The sequence below is a fragment of the Camellia sinensis genome, chromosome 1, assembly GCF_055761805.1.
Source record: "Camellia sinensis isolate YWXY chromosome 1, ASM5576180v1, whole genome shotgun sequence".
NCBI classification, from domain to species: domain Eukaryota; kingdom Viridiplantae; phylum Streptophyta; class Magnoliopsida; order Ericales; family Theaceae; genus Camellia; species Camellia sinensis.
In genome coordinates this window covers 85,664,810-85,683,983 of record NC_138961.1, presented here as the reverse complement: position 1 = coordinate 85,683,983, position 19,174 = coordinate 85,664,810, and positions in this window count along the sequence as shown.

Here is a 19,174-nt window from a genome sequence, read left to right as displayed (position 1 = left end):
CCTCACGAACCCTGGCTGGGAGAGAGGTGGCCGAGTGCCAAGCAAGAAGATCTGGGCAGCGTCCCAATCGCCCATGTCAGTGTCAAAGGGAATCGGATCACCCCCTACTCCAATGCCAGCGAGCATGGAGAAGTCGAAGGGAGTCATCGTCATCTCCCCCGCTGCGGAAAGGTGGAAGGAATCGGTGGTGTCCCACCACCTCTCCACCAGCGCACCAAGAAGGGGCCTACTTGTAGTGAGGCACGAGAGTCCCATGCAGAAAATGCTGAAGCCGGCCTTGTCAACAATCTGACGAACCTCGTCGGGCAGCTCCATGTACCAACCTCGGGCAATGGTGTTCCCATACCCCCGAAAGGCATGGGAATCTCCCTGTGTTTAAGACAAATAGATGCGAAGCAGTGTCAGAAATACAGTGTTTGAATATGTTCATAATTGATAAAAATGCAGTGTGTGTGCATGTGTTTGCACGGATTGAAGGGGGGAAAATGACCTAGAGAGAGAGGGAAATGATTTTCGACTAAGAGGAAGTGAGGAAATAGGGTTTGGAACCCTATATTTAAAGACCCGAAGCAAATGGACAAAATTGCCCCGAAACTGCCACTTTTGGCCAATCGGCCAAATTGTTAGCTGATCGGCTAAATTGTTGGCCGATAAGCTCTTTTGATGGCTGATGGATGGCCGATGGCTTCCCTTTGTGGTGGATGCACCTCCAATGCCCTTGTTTGGGTCAGTTCTGTTGATTTGGTACCCTCATTTTTCAAGAAAGTGCAAGAAAATACACTTTTGAAGCTTAAGCGGCCTTCGTGGTGGCCCCGAACCGTGTCTTCTGTGTGCAACACTCGATACGGGCGAGGTGTATCCTTTTTCGTATCCTTTTGTATAATGCGAGATTCGAAAATTGCTTTGAATATGTTGCATTAGAATGTTTTGTCATGTTTGTAATAAGCGCAATTGTTATACGTCTTTTCGCTCTTGCATTGAGCATGCCTCATCTTGTTTTGAAGTTGCACCTCAACGTCGCAAATAACTTGCCTTTTCCATGCTTACGTTGAATATGTGCCACTCTTTGTCGTCGTATTGTTATGCACACACTATATGCGTTGTCGCGCACGTCTCGTCGCATTGTTATACACACTGCTTGCATTGTCGCGCATGCTTTACTTACATGTGTTATGCATTTTCTCGCATTGTTATACACATTGCTTGTGTTGTCGCGCATGCTTTACTTACATGTGTTTAGGCTTTTCCTCGCATTGTTATACACATTGCTTGCGTTGTTGCACATGCTTTACTTACATGTGTTTATGCACCTGTTCTTGCATTGTTATACACATTGCTTGCGTTGTCGCGCATGCTTTACTTACATGTGTTTATGCACCCGTTCTCGCATTGTTATACACATTGCTTGCGTTGTCGCGCATGCTTTACTTACATGCGTTTATGTATTTTCTCGCATTGTTATACACATTGTTTGCGTTGTCGCGCATGCTTTACTTACATGTGTTTATGCATTCTCTCACATTGTTATACACATTGCTTGCGTTGTCGCGCATGTTTTACTTACATGTGTTTATGCTTTTCCTCGCATTGTTATACACATTGCTTGCGTTGTCGCGCATGCTTTACTTACATGTGTTTATGCACCTGTTCTCGTATTGTTATACACATTGCTTGCATTGTCGCGCATGCTTTACTTACATGTGTTTATGCACCCGTTTTTGTATTGTTATACACATTGCTTGCGTTGTCGCGCATGCTTTACTTACATGTGTTTATGCATTTTCTCGCATTGTTATACACATTGTTTGCGTTGTCGCGCATGCTTTACTTACATGTGTTTATGCATTTTCTCGCATTGTTATACACATTGCTTGCGTTGTCGCGCATGCTTTACTTACATATGTTTATGCATTTCCTTGCATTGTTATACACATTGCTTGCGTTGTCGTACATGCTTTACTTACATGTGTTTATGCACCCGTTCTCGCGTTATTATACGCATTGCTTGCGTTGTCGCTCATGCTTTACTTACATGTGTTTATGCACCCCATGGCTTGCGTTGTCGCGCATGCCTCTCTCGCATTGTTATACACATTGCTTACGTTGTCGCGCATGCTTTACTTACAAGTGTTTATGTTTTTCCTCGCATTGTTATGCACATTGCTCGCATTGTCGTGCATGCTTTACTTACATTTGTTTATGCTTTTCCTCGCATTGTTATACACATTGCTTGCATTGTCACGCATGTTTACTTACACGTGTTTATGCACCCATTCTCACATTGTTATGCACATTGCTTGCGTTGTCGCGCATGATTTATTTACATGTGTTTGTGCACCCCATGGCTCACGTTGTTGCACATGCCTTTCTTGCATTGTTATTCACCTTTTTATCCGCGTTGTCACGCACACTTATGTTGCATTGTCATGCATCCCCTTACTTGCGTTGTCACGCATGTTTTTTTTTTTTGCATTATCATGCTTGTTTCAATTGCATCGTTATGCACCCCTCGCTTGCTTTGTCGCGCCTGTTTTACTTGCATTGCTATGCACCTTCTCACTCGCATTGTATATGCATGTGTCTATCTCATATTGAACTGATTTCTTGATCTAACGTTGAACATGTGTTTCTACTATATTGTACCTGTTGAATTTCTTTCTTTTACAGGCACGATATTGGATGTACGGTTCATTTGAAGTTGGTGAAACCAGACAATATTGTATGTACGGTTCATTCAAGAGAAGGCCCGGTTCAATTTCACTGCAACTTTTCTCCACTCGCGTGCCGCATTTGAACGTTCTCGCACTGTTATATGCATCGCGCTTTCTTGCGCAACCCTTCTCCACTCTCTTTTGCCATGCGTTTGGATGTATCTCTCTCCTCTCGCGTTTGACACGCGTTTGGATGACTGTGCAAGACACGCGTTTGGATGACTGTGCTTTCTTGCACAGTCCTTTCCTCTCTTGCGTGTGATACATTGAGAGATGTTGTGTTTGAGATTCTGGGTGTCCTCGGTAGTCGCTTTTAATCTTCTCCGCGTGAGACGCAGTTAGAATTGCTTAATTTTCTTACATCCTTTCTGTTGGAATGCGTAGGACTATTCTTTCTTATTCGCTTGCTTAAACTGTTGTATTTATTTTGCATAAATGCTTCATTACAGCTCTCTTTGCATGATCATAAGTTATGTTCAGCATTATGCATGTCATTTGCATCTTGCCTCTGCCTGCGGGCGCATATCTTTGTTATCTTGTATGTTTGTCTAAGTCTTCAACCTTGTCGAAAATGGGTCGTCTCTGGGCTTTGACATTCACTCCCGTCATCTTATGACTTTCGAGTTCTGTCAAAGAGGGGCAACTATAGACACCCCATTTTTTACCGTCCCCAAGACTTGGACGTCATCGTTTGAACACTCGATGATCATCCATGCTCGTGTTCGTTTTGAGTTCCCGAAGGTCTCGGTTGCGCGTCTTTCCTTAGGATCTCTCAACTTGTTTGTTTTGTGCTTGGTTGTGGATGAAGGACTTGTGGTTTTTGCTTCTGAGGGAAGAAGGTGGCTTGTTGGCCATCCCTACAACCCATCGGGTAAGGCCTTGTGCCATCGGCCATAAATGGTGGCCAATCGGCACTCTTTTTGGTCGATCGGCCATATTTCTTGGCTGAGACCTTTCCATCTGCTTTTGCAGATATTTTTGTGCCAGCCGTGACAGCTGATAAGCACAAATCTCATCCTCCATGTATGGAGGGATTGAATCAAGACTCAAGCTTGTTCAACAAGCTTGAGAATTGAATTTCTATAAGAAGGGAGACCCCTCTCCCCTTCCAGAAGTTTTAAAAAGTTGATATACAAAACATATATCACTCTTGCTCTATATTTTACCTCTCTCTCCATATTTACCCTAGTTTGTGCTCAAAAGTGTGTTTTCTTCATACTTTTGCACTAAAGCACCTACTAGAACACCATCCTTTTGTTGCTGAGGTACTTAGAAGCTGGTGCTAGTGTTTTTGGACTGGTTTTGGTCAGAAAAGAGTGCTGGAGTTGTGTTCTTGAAGGTGTTCTTCAAAGATGAGTCAACTAGTATTTAAACCCTTGTTTTGGTTTAAGCTTTTGGACCTATTTGCATGCTAATTTAAGCTTAACTTTCTACTGTAAAAAGTTTTGATTTTTCATGCTTGTAATGTTTGTTTAAGGTCACTTTTGTGTTGGGGGTTGTCTACCCCCTCTTACGCCTTGTTTGGTCTTGTTCTTGTGCCTTCCGTTTAAGCTATTGGGACCACCTTGTTTTAGCCTTCTCACCACTGAAATCCAAAGGATTTTCAGTGGTGGGAATGTTGTTTTTGAGGTCCCAAATAGGAGAGGGTCATCCCCACTCCTTATGTCTCATATGCTTGTATTGATGGCTCATAAAAGTAACATGTTTGTTAAGCTGGTTTTGGCTCCATCTTAGCATGTATTAGACCTTATTTCAGCATGATATACCTCTATCTATGGTTGGTTTGATAGCCTCTTGCATGCACAATGCACTTGTAGTGCAATCTTCTCTATTGCCTTAACATGCATCTTGTGTTTGGATCATCATTCTTGCATGTTTTGGCTCAACTCAAAGAAGCTTTCCCTCATGTTTTACCATGCTTGAGCTATGTTTGATATTGTTTTAGTCATGCATGCATTGCTTTGTATAGCCATAGTGCATTCTAGCTTGTTAGCTTTGAGTGTCCAAGTCACTAGCATGCATTGCTTAGACCATTTTCATGATTTGGCATCATTTTATATGTGATTTCAGTCCATATTTGTCACATTTTCCATGCATTGGGAGGTTTGTGCTGTAAGCCTTGAACATGAGCCATTATGCATGTCTTATTGCTTATGCTTTTGGGATGCCATCTCAGTGCGTTTTTGGGCTTATTTTGACATGCCATAACTCTGATTTTTATTGGTTAAGTCATGCCATGCTTGGTCTTGGTGGGTGTAGTGTAACCCTCTTTATTGGCCTTGCATGCATCATGCCTTATGCCCTTCATGTTGGCTTGTTTTAGCTTTGGCCCATGCATGTTTTAGACTCATTTTGGCATGATCTAGGACTATTTTGGTTGTCCTTGGCCCTTTGGGGTTTGATTCATGTGGCTTTGGTACAAGTTCATATGCTAGTTTCAAGCTTTGAGTTTTCTTGCATGCCATACTTGTCTTGCTTAGTTGATTTGGCATCATTCCATACTTAATTTCAGAGCTTATAGTGTTGTTACACTTCCACTTTTGTCACCCTTTGAGTGCCTCTAAGGGTTGTGTTCTTGTTGCCTAGCTTGTGGACCAATATGTGTGCATGCATGTTTTGCCTTTTGGTGTTTTGGTGCCTTAGTTTTGGTGTTTTGGCCACTGATTTGGGCATGATTGAGATCTGTCCATTTTAGTTTAAGTCTATTTTGCATGTTGTTGCATGCTTGTCGCGTTGCATGTTGTTGCATCGCTTGGTACATTGCATGTTGTTGCATGCTAGTTGCATTACATAACATTATTGCATACTTGTTGCATGCCATGTTGTTTACATGTTTAGGTTGCATTGCATTGTTTGCATGCCATTAGCTTTGTTAAGTTGTACATGCATTGCATTGTGTTTGGTTTGGGTGTTAAGCCAAGCACGAGGAACAAGGGACGTTTCATACTTGAAGTAATGAAACGTGCCTCAATTCTCGGTCGCCAACCCTCTTGATCATGCATGATAGAGTTTAAGGCATTTATGTGTTTTTGTGCATTTCATCCATATTGATTTGTGCAACTCAGCCTCTTTGGCCATCATGCATCGAAATGCGTGATTGATGGCTTGAGAGTCGAGCACTACACTCCTTTGAGCTTCAAACATGATAAGGAGTGTAGTTATACAAACATTTTCTTGCAAATGTATTGCCATGCCTCTGTTTGTACTCTGCTGCAGCAAAAGGAGGAGTTTGCAGGAAGAGATGGCCGATCGGCTATCTAGTGTGCCGATCGGTTACAAATATTTGGCCGATAGTCTCAAAATTGGTCGATGACCATTATCCACTGACCGATGGCCACCCCTGTTGGCCGATGACCTCTCAGAATGTCCATGAGGTAGGTCAAAAGCATCACAGAAGTTGACATAATTTTCAGAGGTGCAAAACAGTGCAAACAGAGGCAACATGAGGCACGGCAACAGATTTTCGAGCGAAGTCGATCGAGCATGCATATGCCCCTCTTCTCGAGGCCGTTTTAACTGCTTTGTATAGTTAGTTAATTTGTAATTAATTAGTTAATGTGTTAGCTAATTTAATTCGTCGTTATAAATTCTTAATTAGCTTAGCTTAGCTAATATTCAATTTGATTATGTAATAATTAGTCTAATTAGATTATTAGATTAGTTAAAATAGCTTAGCGTAGCTAGCTTGTATTATTCATTCGGCCCCTCCGTCGAGAGGGCAAATTTTGTAATAAGTGTGCGTGAGTGTGTGAATGTCTTCCAACCCCACGTCTTTCTCCCTTTTACTTAACCGCTTACGATGGTTAGTTCTAGGTCATGTTTTGATTAGCATCCTTATGCTTGCATGTTTGCATTCATTCATCTCTCTTGCATGCACCGAGCTCGGCGCATCATACAAACTGCATTATATTTCAATACATTTACTTCAATACGTGTTCAACATCATGTTATCAAGTTGCATTTCATATGCCATCTTAGAATAGCCGAGCCTATTTTAGTTGCATTTTTGCATGTGTTGCATTAGGCATCTTAACACAGCTAGGATCAGGCATTGATTACTAACTAGTTGTTGTTTTGGCTCGGAGTACACTGTAAGTGTTTATGCTTTAGCATCCCTGCATGTGTGTTATTGATTGCCATGACAGCATGCTTGCCATGAGGCTATTTGCTTAAGTGCTTAACTGTTTGAATGCCTGTGGGTGAAGGTTGGATTGTTTGCATTGGAACAATTCATTGAAATGCGAGTTTTAAGCCCACTTGAGAGTGGCAAAATCATGTTTTCTAAGCCCACTTGAGGGTGGCAAAATCCACGTCTTAGCCTTCTTGCGAATAGCACCTTCAAACAATTTTCAAACAAACATGAGATGTTTTATTCCAACTTAGGCGATCAAGTCCATACTTGTATGTTGTGCGCATCACGTAGTAAGCTAGCTATTAAACTGGAATAAGAACACATGTGTTTTCAAAAACAAAATATCATACTTAGTAAAGGCCGATCTTTTTGATCGGGCGAGCGGGGGTGCTCATTGCATGACCTTCCCCTCTCATACCCAAGTTCCCGAGCCGAGACAACTTTGGTGATGACGGACACGTGGCCTTAGGCACGAGTCAGGGTTTCCTAAATTTCCCAAAACAAAAACATTTAGGTGGCAACTCTGTATCTGGCAAAGCAGTCCATGTTTGGCACTTCTTTATTAAAATCAATTTTCCAAAAAGATTTGCCGGATTTGGACACTTTGGTGATTTATCGGTCTTGCATTGCACTTTGTGAGATTATATTCAGAGCCGTGACATTGAGTCCGAACTGTAGTAACTAATGAACAAAACGGATTTCGCGCCATTCGCACGCAGAGCCGGGACGTTCGGGCACGTCTACAGTTTCTAGCAAATCTACTGGGGATTTAGAGAACTTGACTCGAACTCATGATATCTTGTTTTGACGATATCTTGTTTTGACGATATCTTGTTTTGACTACACTTATGTGTCTCTTTGCATTGCATTTGCATTGGTGCACCTAGGACAGCGTGTTTGCCGTAAGCTATTCCTGAACGGTTTGCCAGAGGCCCGCTTTGAGAAGCGTGCCATAAGGCTGACCGGTTGCGGGCTCTGCCACTACGGGAACACAAACCCCGATTTTTACTAGGGCACCCCATTTGACCATTCGACCTAGTGCATATCGGAATCCATAGGGACCGTTCCAAGCTAGGACAGGTTGCTCACCCGATTGTAGGTTGTTTGAAAACCGCTGTGTGCGTAGCGAAACCCTAGCTCCTGACAATAAGACAGGGAAACAATACCCCTCCATAGGGGTGTTTTTTGCTCTTACTTGCTTGATTATGTGCTTTTAGAGTGTGTATCTACAGGAATGCATGTATCAGTTTGCAAGTCTGGGTATCAGGCTTACGGGCATCAGTTTTTGGGAATCAGTTTTACCTGCGGGTATCAGATTCAGATTTGGGGCAGTGATTTGGGAACAGTGATCAGTGGTTGAGAACAGTTCTTTCAGCTTGTGTTTGCCAATTGTGTGTTGTCTTTATTCAAGCTGTTATGCTGTCCATTTTCCTGGTTATTTGTTTCCTTATTATGTTTTATTTATCTTTTTGCAAAGTAGCTTCGAACCATTGCATTCGACCAGGCAGATATTCCCCGAGCACTCTGGGTTAGAGATCGAAGACTTCGTCGATCCAAGGATCTGACAGACGGACAAGCAGTGTTCCTTTCTTTACCCCTGGTTACCAGACGGAGGTCAGTAAGGTGCAGTGTATCGGTACAGCGGTCACCAGATCAGTGGTCTACCTCACCAGTGAACAGTCAGGCTGTGGTCTCAGCTTCTACTGCAGGGACAGATATACCGGTTGTTCAGATAGACCAACACCCTATGGCATCTATGGAAGAGATGATGCGTCAGCTCCAGGAGAGTATGCAAGCTATGCAGCAGGATGCTGCTCGCTAAGCAGAATTTGTCGCATGCCAGGCCGAGGTCATGGCCCAACAAGTAGAGCTGATTGCTAGACTTCAGCAACAGCAACCACTACAGCAAGCCAGAGCATCGGCTTCGCACCCACTTCAGAGTTCCAATACTCGGGGAGACAGCACACATCCAGGACAATACGGACGTTCCAACAGGACCAGCTCCGCCCCCGATCCCACCCCAGCTATCCAAAGCACAAACCAACCTGGGGGATATGTCGTTTGAGTTCGAGGTGGATCCGACAGCGCTAAAAGTGAGCAAGTTAGAAAAGCTATTCAAGAAGTCTCAGGGCGTGAAATCCATCCCGGATATAGAGGATGGGTATACCGACTCGGCCGTGACTCTGCCAGACCGGTTTAAAATGCCGCACATAGACCGTTTCGACGGGTCTGGAGATCCTATGGTGCATTTGCGGCTGTTTTCGGACATACTAAGGCCGATGGGCCTCTCCAAATTGCAGAAGCTTTCCCTGTTTGGTCGGACCCTATCGAGTGTAGCGGCTATTTGGTATGCAAAACTGGAGGACTCCGTCAAGAGGAACTGGAAGGAGATGGCAGAGGCCTTTGTTGCTCAATACTCCTACAATACACAGATCAAGATCACAACTCGTGATCTCGAGACAACTAGGCAAGAGCCGAAGGAGAGCTTCTCCGATTTTGTGACCCGCTAGAGGACCAAAGCCTCGATGATGACCATCAGGCCGATTGACAAAGACCAAATACGGATAGTTGTGCGCGACCTCCAGCTCAAGCTCATGCAGCAGATGATCATCCTCCCTCTCCCCACCTTTGCAGATCTACATGAGATAGGGGTGCAGATCGAGGATGCCATGAAACAGGGCCTCATTGATCATGAGAGAAAGCAGCCCAAGAGGGCATTCAGTCACAGTACGAATGCAGGCACAAGCAGTGCTGCAGTTGCCAGATCTTCAGACGTGGGCTTGGTCACCACCACCACCCCAAGAACCCTTACAGCTACACCATTCATCAATGCGTCCAGAAATAGCTCACAAACAACCAAGTTTCCACCCCGAGGCTAGAGAACCTTTACCCCGCTGTATGTCTCTGTCCAAAGCTTTGGGGGTTTTGATCAGGAAAGGGCACTTGAAGCCCCTAGAGCCGTGGCCATTGCTAGAAAAACTTTCCCCCTCCCATAACCCAGTGAAGTAATGTGCCTTTCACCAACAGCATGGTCATGAAACCGACCATTCCTTTCGATTGTGTCACGAGATTCAGGATCTCGCCAACAATAGGGTGATCATGCCACCGGAGAAACCGAATGTCATAACCAACCCTCTCCCGCCACATAACCAAGCTCCACCTCCGAAACGCATCAATCTGATCCAAACTGGGGTTATGTCATACGACCCTAGCATATATATCACCCCTTCCCACCTACCCAAGCCGGAGGTGTTCATTCCTGACAACGCTGACTTGTGCATGTTGGATATCTCCCAAACCCAACCTGAAACGGTGGTGGTGACTATCGAAGATAGAATTAGGTCGACTGTAGAGGCAGCTGAGAATGATTATACAAAGCCTGAGGGGTCTGTGAGCTTCATGTACAACCTGAGCGGTTACATTACATCAGCAGGCCAGGCTAGGCCGAATGTGGAATTGCCAGTAGGGGCAGAGATTTGTGTAGTACGGGAGGATGGACCAAATCAGGGGCTAGATGACCTAGCGGATCTGGAAGAAGACATTGTAAATCTGCAGTTCTTTGAAGAGCAGGACTCAGGGGACGTGACTGTCAACTGGTTCGACTTGGATGGGTCAGCAGAAACCACAGGGTGGCTCAGCGACGAGCCAGATGTTGTTGAGCAGCCTCAGCTAGACCAGGGTCCGTCAGGGACGGGGACATCAGCTGTGGCCGGAAGGGCTGGGAATCAAGATACACCGCCGGAGAGCACCGATGTTAAGAATTTTGCTCAGAATACGGACAGTTTGGGTACAAAAGATACTGAACAGCAGGCCGGAAGCAGTTTGAGCGGGAAAGGATCGAGGATTCTGAGAGGGCCAGAAAGGCCAAAGCCCCTGCGGGGATAAAATGTGTTGTGTGCACAAGAATGGAGCGTGCTGCGAGCACAGGAACGGAAGGTGCTGTGGGCCCAGGAATAGTTGTAATGGAGCCGGACAGGTGTCTGTCGGCTGCCAATGGCATGTGGTGGGAAGATGACGACCAATGTCTTGCCAACACAGATGAAGATTGGGGGAACAATCAGCCGGATGATACCTGGTATGTTGGCGAGGTTGACCACATGACTAGGAGTGGGCGGTATTTCAAGCCCCTGCACTTAGATCAACCAGAGGCGTCCGAAAAGGACAAAGAGCTAGACAAGCAGAAAGAAAAACTGCTCGAGGAGGAGGCTGTGCTGAAATAACTTAAGAAGATACAAGCAGACATCTCCATCTTGGGACTGCTTATGGCCTCACGAGTTCATAGACAAGTTGTCCTTTCTTCCATGGACATGGCCAAACTTTCAATCGATACCACACCTGAGTAGTTGGTAGGGTTAGTTTTTCCAGGAGGAGCTTCCCTGACGTTGACCTTCACTGAAAAGGAGCTGTCGCCTGAGGGCACAAACCATAACAAACCGCTCTACATCTCTGTCGAGTGTAGAGAAAAATGGGTACCAATGGTTCTTGTCAACACAGGATCCGCTATCAATGTGTGCCCGTCGAGGACGGCATATTCAATCGGGTTGAGACCCGCGGATTTTGTGCCAACTGCCCAGGTGATAAGGGCCTACGAAAATACCAGCAGAGAGGTGATGGGGACCGTGAAGATTCGGACTCAGGTTGGTCCAGGACAGCAGGATATTGACTTTCATGTCTTGGACGTTCTCGCAACCTTTAATTTACTCCTAGGACGGCCGTGGCTGCACTAGATGAAGGCGGTCTCTTCCACCCTGCATCAAATGTTGAAACACCCCCACAGGAAGGGGGTGGCTATAGTTTTTTGGAATTCTTCAATCCATCCGCCACCAGAAGTGTCTACACCGGTTCTGGAAATTGAGCATGGCACGAAGGATGTGTTCCTATCAGGATTTACCCTAGCCAAGGCTTGGGTCGTACAGAGCATTTTGGCTGTTGATGAGGGGTTATATGTCAGCACACAGTCTGTGTACCTCATGAACAAGCTTTAGCACATCCCTGGGATGGGACTAGGAAAAAGTGGCCAGAAGGGCATTACTGTATCGGCCGAAGTGTTGCACAACCCGCATACCTTTGGCTTAGGCTATCTGCCTACCAAAGAGGACTGGGTCAGGAAAGGCAAAGAGATGGCCGGAAGAGGTAGAGCCAAGCAGATCGGGAAGCATTATGAGTTGATGCATCGGCCTATCTAGGGCACCCTGAACGGACGCTTTGTCCAGGTGGTAGAAGACTTTCCATTCTACAGCTTCCCAGAGCCATGGCTAAACGCAGAGAAGAGGCGCCTGCCGGGATTTGAGATCTTCTTCGACTTGTAGTTGTCCGGGGATGATGTTGCCGAAGAGCAGACAGACCCACCAGCTGAGGCTGAGCAGTGTAAAGAAGAGGATTCCAAGAGCACTGAGATTGAAATGGGGGTAGCACTGGCTTGTCTACTCTCAGATCCTCCGATCGTACAAGAGTGCTTGGGCGATCACTTCTCGGTGTCAAAGATTGGGAGTGAGGCGGTTGCGAGCCCATCTTCAAGCATTCTGGATGCGTCCATCGCACCCTCCCTCATCTGGCAGTACGAGGAGGGATTCTTATCGAGCAGCACCGAGTCAGGTAGTGAGCCAGAACTTGATTCCACCGAGTCTGTGGAGTCGGAATCAGGTTCCAGCTCGTCTGAGTCTGAGTCTGGTATTCTTGGGGGGGACAACCCGAATGCCACAGTCCTGTCTAGGTCATCTTTTTCTTTTTCATTTAAGTCTGTTGCAACAGAGGAATCAGACGACTTGGAAGTGATTAATGAGAATGGAATGGATGTGGCCTTCGAGTACTTTTCTGTGCCTTTGATTTATTGTATTAATCAGGACTTTCAAAATTTTGATGAAAACGATGAGGAAGAAATTCCTCTGATTTTGAAATATTTGCTAGATCAAGAGTAGGAGAGGTTTGTAAAATCACTGGTTGATGAAATCACCCAAATTAATGTTGGTATTGAGAAGGACCCGCAGCTAGTCCAGATCGGGTCCACGTTGTCTTCGGAAGAGCGCGAGCGCTTAGTCGCTTTATTAAAAGATTTCAAAGATGTTTTCGCGTGGTCCTACGAAGACATGCCTAGAATCAATCCTGAGATTATACAGCACCAAATCCCTCTTGACCCTGAGGCCCAACCTGTTAAGCAAAAGCTTAGAAGGATCTGCCCAGACTGGGCTCTCAAGATCAAAGAAGTGGTCACCAAGCAAATTGACGCAGGATTCCTGCTGGTATCTGAATACCCAACTTGGTTGGCCAATATAATCCCGATGCCGAAGAAGGACGACAGAATTCGGGTATGTGTGGACTTCAGGGATTTGAACAAAGCCAGCCCGAAGAACGACTTTCCTTTGCCGCATATCGACGAATTAGTGGATTTCACTGCGGGGCATGCGTTGCTCTCATTCATGGATGGATTTTCAGGCAACAATCAGATTCTAATGGCACCCGAAGATCGGGAGAAGACTGTTTCACCACCCCATAGGGGGGCCTATTATTATAGGGTGATGCCGTTTGGGCTAAAGAATGCTGCGGCTGCATATCAACGGGCTGCGACCACGATTTTGCATGATATGATCCATAAAGAGGTTGAGGTGTACGTGGATGACATGATTGTCAAGTCCAAGGAAAGAGAGGGCCACTACACCGCCTTGTAGAAATTCTTTCAACAGATTATGGAATATCAGTTGCGGTTGAATCCTCAGAAGTGTACGTTTGGCGTTACAGCAGGAAAAATGCTAGGGTTCTTGATCACACAGAGAGGTATCGAGGTCGATCCTTCCAAAATCAAGGCCATCTTAGAAATGCCACCACCGAGGACTGAAAAGGAGGTGCGAGGCTTTCTGGGTAAAGTGTAATTCATAAGGCAGTTTATTGCAAAATTAACCTTGACTTGTGAACCACTCTTTGGTCTCCTAAAGAAAGGAAAGAAATTCCAATGGGACGGCCGATGCCAAGCTGTTTTTGAACAGATCAAGCAATATTTACAGAACCCACCTGTGTTGTCACTGCCTGAGCCGGGGAAACCGTTGATCTTGTATCTTTCAGTGACTAAAACTACAGTGGGTTACATGCTTGCACAGGAGTCTGAGGACAAGGTGGAGAGAGCTATCTACTACCTGAGCAAGAAAATGCTGGATTACGAGACCGGCTACACTCCACTAGAGAAGGTTTGTTTGGCCTTGGTATGGGCTACCAGGAAGCTGCGACACTACCTGTTAGCTCACTCTCTAATACTGGTTTCTTGATTAGATCCCATCAAATATCTCTTCGAGAAACCAGCACTTACAGGTAGGCTAGCTCGTTTGTTGCTTCTGCTTTCCGAATTCGATCTAAAGTATATGACGCGCAACTCAGTGAAAAGGAGAGCAGTAGTGGAGTTCCTAGCCAATCACCCAGCGGAAGGGGATGAAGCAGTCGAGTATCTGTTCCCAAACGAGGCCATTCTGCATGACGAAGAAGAGACCTGGACGATGTACTTTGACGGAGCGTCAAACCAATACGGGTATGGGATAGGGGTGTTGCTGATAGCACTTGACAATTCCCTCATACCTTTAGCATTCAAACTCTGGTTCAAAGTATCGAACAATGAAGCAGAGTATGAGGCATGTCTTGCTGGTTTAGAAGTCCCCCTAGAACTAGGGGCAAAACGATTGGACGTCATCGGGGACTCGAACCTTGTTGTATCTCAAGCTAAAGGAGATTGGAAAGTCAAAGAAGAAAAGATGAGAATCTATCACTAGACCTTGGACGTGCTGATTCCTCGGTTTGAGAAACTGAACTTCGCTCATCTGTTGAGAGAGAACAACAGGTTCGCAGATTCATTAGCAACTCTATCTTCTATGATAGACATCCCATTTCGAGTCCGGATGGGTCCGATCATCATCGAACAGAAATTTGTGCCGGTCTACGAGCTGATTGCTGCTATAGATGAGGCACGAGATGAGAACCCCTGGTATTACAATGTCTGGAACTTCTTGGAAAAATAGGCATATCCACCAGGGGCAAATGCCAAAGATAAGAGGGCAATTCGAAAAATGGCTACCCAGTTCATCGTCTTTGGGGTTAAACTGTACAAGAGAGATCATCTCGGGATGCATAAGCTGTGTGTTGATGCTGAAGAATCGAAACACCTGATGGAGGCCATCCATGGAGAAGAGTGCGGAGCGCACATGAACGGGGTGATGCTAGCCTGGAAGATCCTTAGACAGGGTTATTACTGGTCCACCATGGAGGAGGATTGTATTGGCTTTGTCCGGCGTTGCCACAAATGCCAGATCCATGCAAACCGCATGAACATTTTGCCGTCGAAGCTATACAACATGACTTCGCCATGGCCGTTTTTAGTCTGGGGGATTGATGTGATTGGGGCTGTCACTCCGAAGGGGTCCAATGGGCATGAGTTCATTCTAGTCACGATAGACTATTTTACAAAATGGGTTGAAGCCCAATCTTATGCGGTGTTGAAGGCATCGCATGTTGCTAAGTTCATTAGGAACAACATCATTTGTCGCTACGAGGTCCCGAACGAGATTATTTCAGATAATGGTTCCCACTTTAAGAAAGAAGTGATCGACTTGTTGGACAAGTGCAACGTGGCTTTTCAGAAGTCGTCTACATACCGGCCGCAGACCAACGGAGCAACTGAGGCCGCCAACAAGAACATCAAGCACATTCTGCAGAAGATGGTGGAAACCTACCGGGACTGGCCAGATAAGCTGTCATTTGCTCTGTGGGGCTACCGGACTTCAATTCGAATTTCTACTGAGGCAACTCCGTATTCCTTGGTTTATGGGATGGAGGCTGTTTTGCCTATCGAAGTTGAGGTTCCGTCATTGCGAGTATTGGCTGAGTGTTAGATAGCTGAGGCAGATTGGCAGCAAAAGAGGTTCGAAGAACTCATTCTCTTTGACGAGAGGAGGCTGAAAGCACTGTACCATGTTCAAGGTTATCAACGAAGAATCGCCAGGGCTTTCAACGAGAAGGTTAAGTCCAGGAATTTGAAAGAAGGAGATTTGGTGCTCAAAGACAACCGAGCTCCCATCCACGACCCTAGGGGCAAGGTCAAACGTAATTGGACTGGTCCTTACATCATCAAGTCTATCTGGTCGGGTGGAGCTGTCGTTCTGATGGACCTAGATGGCCTAGAGTTCTCCCAACCGATCAACATGGACAAGTTGAAGAAATACTTTCCCTGAGTGGCTCGCTAGGCCAAAAACCGGAAAGGGCGACCTAGGCAAAAGTTAGAGCACGTAAAATTTGAAATGATAAAAACTGAGCTTGCAAGGTTGAAAACCCAGAAAGGGCGGCCATGGCAAAAGTTAGAGTGTAAAAGGTAAGGGTTAATACACGAGTGAACCTGAGCCGAACTACGTAAGGCTTGATTCCCATCTTCGGGATACGTAGGCAACTTCATCCTGAAGTCCAGCCATAAACACTTCCAAGTCGACTTTGTCCATGTGATCATGTTTGGTCATTTTGTCCATTCTGCATTCAAGAGCTCGGTTGTGATCTCCGGTGCAGTGCTATTCAGACTAGGGGCAACTTTCCAGTTGCTAGGATCCGGGGTTGTACATCTCAGTGATAGATCTTGGGCGTGTCCAGATATAATCCATATCGAAAATGGTTTTGAAAAGTTTTAATAAAATTTGATTTTGCTCAAATTAATCTTTTTACAACTTAGACTATTTTTGGACCAAACAGAAAATTTTCAGTACCCACAACCTTCAATTACATTGATTTCAGTACAGAGTTCTGCTACTCTTGAATACAAATTGAAGTTGCTTTTTATTACATTCGTAAAGAAAACTTGAAAGTACTGATTAAAGCAAATAAATTCGGGGCATAGTCAGGTGTTCCTGCATCCCCGCCCAGAGCTTGTGGAAGCCTCTGATGCCAAAGTGGGCCCGATCTGCGCCTCCTTATCAAGCCAAGCTATGCACTCATCAGAGAGGGTGCAACTGAAAGTGGGAGCGAGGGCCAGAAGCTTTCTCATTCTCCATGCTGTGGCATACCGGGCTAGCTGTGCGCCCCGGACCAGAAACGCAGCAGGGTACTCTATCCCCTCTTCCGGGCAAGTCTGATCATGTCTGAACTGGCGCTGGAATCGAAATGGGAAGTAAAAGACATATTGTGTCAGGACGATCAATTGAATCCCGGGCTGGCAGGTCATGCTGTAGCTCATCGCTAGTAAATTAAGCCAGGGGCAGCGCCAAGCAATGTCTGTAGCAGACAAACTGCACATCCAGTCGCACCACCATCCCTCATCTGGGCCATCGACTAAACGTCGTCGGAAGAAATAGCTGCGAGCTGAATATGCTAGGCATGAGTCCACAATCTTCAACTTATCTATCAACCATATCTGGGAGGGATCAAAGATGAAAGATTAAATAATAGAGAGGCGTACGTTGAGAGAAAAAGTGAGAAAAGGGTTTTGAGAGAAAAACCGAGCCTGAGGGTCGAGTGATGTGAGAAATATATGTGAGATGGGGTGGGAAACATTATCTGTAGTAGTAGTGGACTCCCCGCGAATCTAGTCATCTCCCGGCGATGAAAAGCGTCCAAACCCATCAATGTCTCAGCTAGCGTCATGGCGATGCAGCTCTTGCCCTCTTTTAAGCCCTCAGTGACTTCAATCAGACGAGTGCTAAACCCTCCGGAGTTCGGGGCAAACAAGAAATGATACAACATGCATAAGCAAAGCACATGTCGCTGATAACCCTGCCAGTCATGATCGTCGCGATCACCGGCATCAGAAAATTGACAAATCAAGCTCGAAATGTCTAGCTCTCTGTCATGAATCAATGACTGAGCGTCATACAAAGTAAGCCCGCACATCTTTCCTAAGGCTTGGGCGTAGCCGAAGCGGAATTAAGGCAAGATTTCTTTATCGCGCTCGAATTCCATTAAAGCTTGGAAGTCCTTAAAAATGGGACACATCTCTTGTTCGCCAAAGCTAAAGACGTGTGTCAACGAATTCCAAAACCTTACCGCAGCATGAAGGAACAGAAAACGTAGCGGGGTGCGACTCAACGTGAATAGTGCATTTATGCCAAAACCCCAGAAATTCAGCTTTTTCGAGCCATCCAAGTTGGCAATCCAATTTGTGAGATTTTGGACAAAAAGTGTTTCCATTTGGTGCAAAACTTGAGCTGAAATGGAGTAAACTATGAAGCTGGGGCTTTTGTAGAAGATAAGGTGCTGAGTGGAAGACAGGTGACAGCATTCTGGAGGTTCTTGCCACTTTTGGCCGATCGGCCAAAATGAGTGCCGACCGACCATCTTTTTTGGCCGATCGGCTAGTAATGATGGCCGATGGTCATTTCTTGTGGCCGATGGCCTCTCACCTTGGCCGATGGCCTTTCCTTGTGTTCTCTGAGCTGTCTATGTGTTGGAGATGTTGAGAACTTGTGACTGGTTCCACTTTAAATGTCTTTCGGTGATGATTTTGCGAAGTCGCGCCTGTGTTACTTCAATTTGTTTATCGAGTTGTTGTACTTTTGTTTATCGAGTTGTATTTTGTGTTCTTTAGTCCTTGTCTTGCTTATCGAGTTGTATTTAGATTTGGTTAGCTTGTCAAGTTCTTTGTTTTGCTTATCGAGTTGTTTAGTTGTTAGTTGGTTCACTACCTGATTAATGCAATTCAAGTGTTTAATTTTCAAAACAAAGTTCAATCTCATTTACATTGTTATTGTAACAAGCCCGCGGGGGGACCTCGCTACAGCTCGGACTCGACTTTGTAGTCACGGTTCTAAATCTGAACCAAAGAGTCCAAATCCGGCAAATCGTTTTAGGAAAACTGATTTTTGAAAGAAGTGCCAAACATGGACTGCTTTGCCAGATGCAGAGTCGCCACCTAAATATTTTATTTTGGGAAATTTAGGAAACCCTGACTCGGTGCCAAAAGGCCACGTGTCCGTCATCACCAAAGTTGCCTCGGCTCGGGAACTTGGGTACGATTGGGGAAGGTCACTTCGTGAGCACCCCCGCTCGCCCGGTCATAGACCGGCCTCTACTAACCATGATATCAATTTTTGAAAACATTGTGAGTTCTTATACCGGTTATTAGCCTAGGTTACTATGTGATGCGCACAGCATATAAGTATAGACCGGGTCGCCCGAATTGGAACAAAACATTTCATGTTTGCCTTTTTTGAAAGAGGTTTTGCTACCCGCAGGTAGGCTTGAAACATTTGATGATTTACTCCAATTCAGATAACCCGACCTTCACCCACAGGCATTCAGGCAGTTATATCATATAAGCACATAGCCTCATGGTAAGCATGCTATCATGGCATTCACTCACACGCATGCAAGGATGCTA